This window comes from Eucalyptus grandis, chromosome 9, assembly GCF_016545825.1.
Source record: "Eucalyptus grandis isolate ANBG69807.140 chromosome 9, ASM1654582v1, whole genome shotgun sequence".
NCBI classification, from domain to species: domain Eukaryota; kingdom Viridiplantae; phylum Streptophyta; class Magnoliopsida; order Myrtales; family Myrtaceae; genus Eucalyptus; species Eucalyptus grandis.
Genome location: NC_052620.1, coordinates 27,271,904 through 27,278,284, shown reverse-complemented (window position 1 = coordinate 27,278,284; position 6,381 = coordinate 27,271,904).

Sequence of the window (6,381 nt, the reverse complement as noted above, 5' to 3'; positions counted from 1 at the left end):
ACTAATTTTCTAAAATGTGTAACATAGAACGAGGGAAAAATATCATATTTAGTGAAATCATAGTCGATTTGCAAGTTCATTTTGTTCACGATAGGACAATGTCTACTCATTTTTGTCCAAAAGAGTCGTGAGTGTGGATAACAATAACACCGGCCACATGGCACCGGTCGGAATGGGAATATTTTTCGAATTCGAAGCTCAATAAGTTAATAAATACCGACCATTGTTTTCGCCATTGGCAGTACGAGATGAATTATTTTAGGAAAGCAAAAATGTCTGGTGGTGCTTGGCTTTTATTTCGAGGTTTGACTTGAGAATTGAATGCTGTCGCGCCATTGTGGTGAAACCAGATGTGACCTACTCCAGAAAGGACAGAAATGAAACTAAATCTTCCTATTTAGGTAAGCACGTGGATCTCGACCCGACATTTAATGCGGGTTGCCTTGTTAAGGTGGTCAACCAAAGTCAAACTTACTTAGATGGGCTGCGGAGCACATACGACAGATCTAATTGACGCATATTCTGACGTCGAGTCGACTCAACCATCGACCTCTTTAATGCTTAGCCTGCGAAGCAACTGGGGCTTATATATTTACAGAGAAAGGCATTCAAGTGTAATATGCTTGAGCTCGAGTTTAGCATGCTTAAGAACGAGTTGAATTCTTAGTTCGAATTGAGCTCAAGTAGAAAATTCAATGCTCAATCCAAATCTGGTCATATTTAGAGTAACAGGTGTGTGATTTAAGTCGACTTGAGCTCGAACTCGAATTATGTGTTATAACAACTCTGTTGACTTGACTTAAGTGACTCAAGTTGAGTCAAACGTTATATTGATTTTACTTGTCAATCTTGCTGCTACAGTTTTGCGTCTTGCTGGCATACTCGTATCTTATGCATCGAAACTTATTTAACTAAATGTTCATATTCTTTTCTTTTTTTTAAATAATTCAAGTCATGGCCTTGGGCTTGGGCTTTTGATCGATGCAGGCTATCCGAACTCAGAGTAGCTCACATGCAATCCGTTGAATTGAAACGGGGATCTCTGATCTCTAGAAATCTCCATGGCGAAAAGAGAACTCCTTTTTTTAAGTTTTCAAGTGTTTTTAGAGCAAATTGAGCAAAATGGGAAATCAGTTCGAATATAATCCCAATCTTGTCGGTCAACGGAAACAGATCCATTGAGTAAAATAAAATAAAGAAATCAATAATGCATATCGCCCCGTAAACGGGAGAAGTTCTGATTGGCTTGTTAAGGAGTCTACAGCTTAAAAAAAGGAGCTCGAAAGCGACAGCCAATCCGATGGACTAAAATAAATGTCCAAGAGAATTAATTATCGAATGATGGCAGCGATGATGCCACGTGCATCCCCAAGGCCTTTATCGCTTTTCTTTTTCTTTTTTTAATTATGCAGGACAAGATAATGATTTTCTTTTTCCGACAACTATGCTGAGAAGAATAAGATTTGTTTGCTCTAGTGGAGAATCAACTAAGAATAAACCTTCCGTTCTCAAAGCATATGCTCCATTCGTTCCATATAACGTTGCGCCATGGAAATGTGAAAAACTACGAGCTGGCTACGCATACGTTCGACGATTTTGGCATTTTATTTTAATATTTAATCATACAAACTTATTTATAAAATAAACGCGGAATAAACCTCTGATCTGGGAACATGTGAATGTCTCCATCTGAACTAATACAGGTCGTATGCGTTGAGTTATATGCACCTTAGCTAACATTGATGAGCCTATTTTAACTATTGATCCGATTAATGTCTATCGAAATCTAAGCTAGTCCACCTTATCTTCAATTATTTTAGCATTTTTTTTTGGTGAATAAACTTCAAATAAACCTTCATATACAATGACAACGGTTCGAGATGCTATTGAGATAAGCTCGGTAAATTCAAACGCGATTATTATCTCTTTTCTTCTCATCAGTATTTGCCAACTCCAACTTCTCTTCAATTTTCCTAAAAAATATCCAACCATCATAGTATGATGTCGACCAGCCCTTAATCATCACCGGACACGTGACACTTTTAATGTGTTTTATCCCTTTTGAGGATCTTGACTACGTAAGAAGTATTTAGCACACACCAAAAAAAAAAAAAAGAATAGTGAAATCCATATGGATTTTGAGATGAATTATCACAATGAGTTTCCCCGCAACAAAGATAAATATGTACACTCTCGAGGCGACCCGATTAAACCTTTTTTCTTTTTCCTGTAATTTGATTTTCGGTGAGCCCTTCTATTAGATGGTATAGAAAGAAATCCGTAATTTGTGATATCCCATGAAAACTAATAAAATATAAAAATAAAGAAAGGTGACTGCGGAGAAATGCAGCTGGCCGGGGCCGTGGGGATAAGTTAATCTAGTATTTATTTTAATTAAATATAAATATAATAATAATAGTAGGGGGAACGACCAGGAAACATGGCGAAAGTCGCATGTTGTTGCGTGCTCCGTCTGACCGGCTGCGATGGATAGAGCGGCTCCCACTCGCCGCCTCGCTGGCATGTCAGGTTCTCATCCCCTCGACGATACCTCTGCCTGATCTGGTGCGGCCCAACCCACGGCATTACGGTGAGCTTGCCCCCTTCCCCAGTAATTTTTTTTTTTTTCCTTTTTTTCGGCCAAGAGAATTTATATTGAGCAAGCTTTTTCATCATTCGACTACTGCTTCTGCTCACGACGAAAGATATGGCCACCTTGCGTCCCTATTGGCTTTTTACGTTATTTAATGCTCTATCATAATTAGTTTATACAATTAAAAACGCAAACTGCATCTGTCAAAATAATCACAAACCCATTTCTTAATTTATATAAGATGTCTGATAATATATATAATGATGGATTAAATCATATTGCATTCAATAAATGAGTCATAAATAAGTTTAAGCATAATATGAATGATATACGAGTTATAAATAAACTCAACCAACTTTATAACTTTCTTCGTTCTACGTCACCCTTACGTGAAATCACGTTCATTCACTCTGTACTTCATCTCAATTTGGGCATGAGATTTTCTATATTTGAATAAATATAAAATTAGACAAATTGAGTGTGGGTCACTAATTTCGTTTTATATAAAAATGAATCAATTTGAGTTGGTCCATTTTCTCGCCCACTCATTCATCTGATAGGTCTAATTGCAATGACACTCAATTTGACAAAATCTAGTGTCTTGGGAAAGCTCATACATCGAATTGAGCAATTTGCCTTTTTTCGAAAACGTGTTGACGAGCGCAAGTACACTATCGAGATGCGAAGAAAAAATGGGAGAATAAAGAGAGACAGAAAAGGCCAGCCATAAAAGCCGCGGCGTGCGGGTACTTCTCCAATTGATTTTAAGTTGAAATTGATTTTAAGTTGAAATGTCGGGAGACTACAGTGGAACCCGTAGACCCTGCCGCACCTTGACCCAGCTCCCCTATATCCGGCCCTTCGACACCTCCAAGGGTCGCCGCCACGTCATCGTCCAACGTCAGTCCACGTGCCCTCCCGTGCCGACCTAACCGGGGCGGCGGGCTTATTCCTCCTCCGTGGACGCGATCCGAAAGGTCTCGAAGCAAGTCAAACCCGCCCCGCATCGAATCGAGTTTCCTCGTCGCAATCAGACGTGTATTCGAATCGGACGTTACGTTAACATCGCGAATTCAAACTTTGCATTCCCCACGAATCGGGGCTTCCCACGATTGATCCGCAAATTGGTATTTTAGTACTAAACGAATGGTCTTTGCAATCATCAGCATCTTATCTAATGAATTAAAGGAGAGATTTAAAGTACGTCGGCATTTTCAATGGAAGGAAAATTTGAAAAAAGAAAAAAAAAAAAAGGAAAAGAAAACGTGCCAAACGTATTATGCTCGTAATTGTGGAGTTTTAAATCTTTAAATTGTATCAATTCAAATCTAAATCTTTTGATGTTTTGTAAATTGAATTTATTTGATTACTAACGTGAACACCAGCCGTTTTACATAACCTAACTAATGCTGATTTGGATTTTTTTTAAAAAAATTTTCCTTCCTTTTCTTTTTGTCAACGAGTGAGCACCAACGAGGCGTGCTTCGCCAAATCTAGTGAGGCCAATCCTCACTTGGAGAGGCGGGGTGACCCTTGCTCAAGCAAGACTAGCTCTCACTAGCCACCAGCCAATAGCAGAGAGAGAATGGAAAGAAAAATGAGAGAAAAAATTCAAAAAGTTATTAAAAAATACAAAAAAAAATGCTAATGTTAATGTCGATTGTGTCATGTAAAATCATCATATTTATGTCAGTAATTTTTTGCATAAATTAATTGAATAAACTCAATTGTCAAAACTTAAAAATGTTTAAAATCGAATCGATACAAAAAAATTTGGGTCGAAGGTCGACATAATTTAAAGATTTAAAATTGAGTTGATGTGAATAGGATAGATTTAGGATTTTTTAAATTTTTTTGTACTTTCTTTCCAATGAATGTAACAACACGATGTCATCATTCTTGGACATTGGGAATAATTTATTATCTTTTTATAGCTATTAGATCAGGAGAAGATCCATTGTTAAGAAGCTATCTTAAGTCCATTTGTCACGTTTGACGAGCTCCTCATATTGGGAATAAACTCAGAATAAACCTTGTGTGTTACTTTATTGTCTAAATCTCTGCTATGGGAAAGCCTATGGGCGAACCGGTGACCACTCTTCCATATTGGAAGAGAAAGGTGAGCGGTTCGAATTCTCACATTCTCAGGGGATTGGGATATGGACGAATTAATTTTAGTGGATTTCGACTCCCTCGCCTTGCAAGGAAGCAGAATAAAAGTCTGAGCATGAGAATTATAATAGAATGGGTAAAGTAGGACCGACCCAAAAAAAAATAAAAACAAAAGCTTATGGGCGAAAGCAGCAAAAGCTCGAGTTGCTAGGCGAGAACGGTCCATTTTACCATTTCTCACGCTTTTTAAATATGTTCCCAATAAATTTTTAGCTTAATTAAGTTAAGTATGAACGATGCATTTGACTTTATTTAAAACTTATTTGAAAAGTGATGCGAGTGTACGTCTCTTCACTTTATTTTTTATGTTATTTGTCGCGTTTGTATAGATTTGAGATATGCAACTACCCCAAATTAAGAAGAAGAAGAAGAAGAAGAAGATCTTCCTCCAAAATTCATGCTCTAGTCACTAGTCTTTCGAAAACCTTGCTTTTTGTATTCCACCGTCTTAATACCTAAGAGATTATTGCATTCGACCCAAAAAGACAAATCTAATCACGAATGTTTCGAGCGGATCTATGTCCCTTTAGTTGACATGAGTGTTATGGTATACAGGTAGAAGCTATGTTTCAAGCTACGAAGAAGGAGTGGAGCAAGTCGAAGGGAAAAAAGGAATCGACAAGTTATGCACGAGTCGTGATATTTACACAAACTAATCAATAATCGTCACTCACGCTCCAAGGAAGCATAGGAAATTGCATGAGAAGCTCGGGCAAATCTTTTAAAGAGTACCAAAGCACCAGCAATCGTGGGATATTCATGAAAAGCTATCCTACTCCTTCCTCTCAGTTGATCCCCACCGCCATCGATGACTCCATTCACCAAAGAGCGTAAAGTTACGTACTTTGGTATAATTAAAATAACGTTCAGGACCTAAATACCGAGTAACAATAGTTTAACCCGTGCAGAGGATAATCAGTGGCCAAACGTGACCAAAAAAGCACAAATTTCCCGAGCCGAACACGTTTAGCACCAAGATGTCCAATTCTCAAGAAATGAATTAGAATCCTAATGTTTAATTTTTAATTTAACAGCTTTTCATTTGAATTATCAATTTTTATTTACCTTGATCGGTGACCCTTACGTTTACTCACTTTTCAGACATTACTAATTAAATTAGCTTGACTCATCAACTTTTTTTCCCATTAAATTGCCTCATAATATCTAGGTTACTAATTTTCATTTGAATTACTTACCAAACTTATTTTTAAGTCACGTGAAAATGTTGGTAATCTCATGTAATAGTTGGTAATTGGAGGTGTTAATAAGAAAATAAATAAAAATTTATAAAAGATAAGATAATTTTTGTAATCATAAATAAGAGAAGTTGTTAATATAAAAGAACCAAATTAACGCTAGTTTCTAATTCAAATAAGAGTTCGTAATGCAAGTTAGCTAGTAATTTAATCCAAGAAAATTCGGTGATCACCGTAATTAAGGTTGGTACTCCCAAAAATAGTTTGTAAATTCAAAAAATTTAATGAACGATGCAAATAAAAAATTGACAACTAAAGAAAAATCAGTTGGTAATGATTGTCAATGAACATTGATCGGGCGAGAGACTTCAATAACATCCATGTTCAATGTATGGTCATGAAGGGGTCTAGATTCAATGG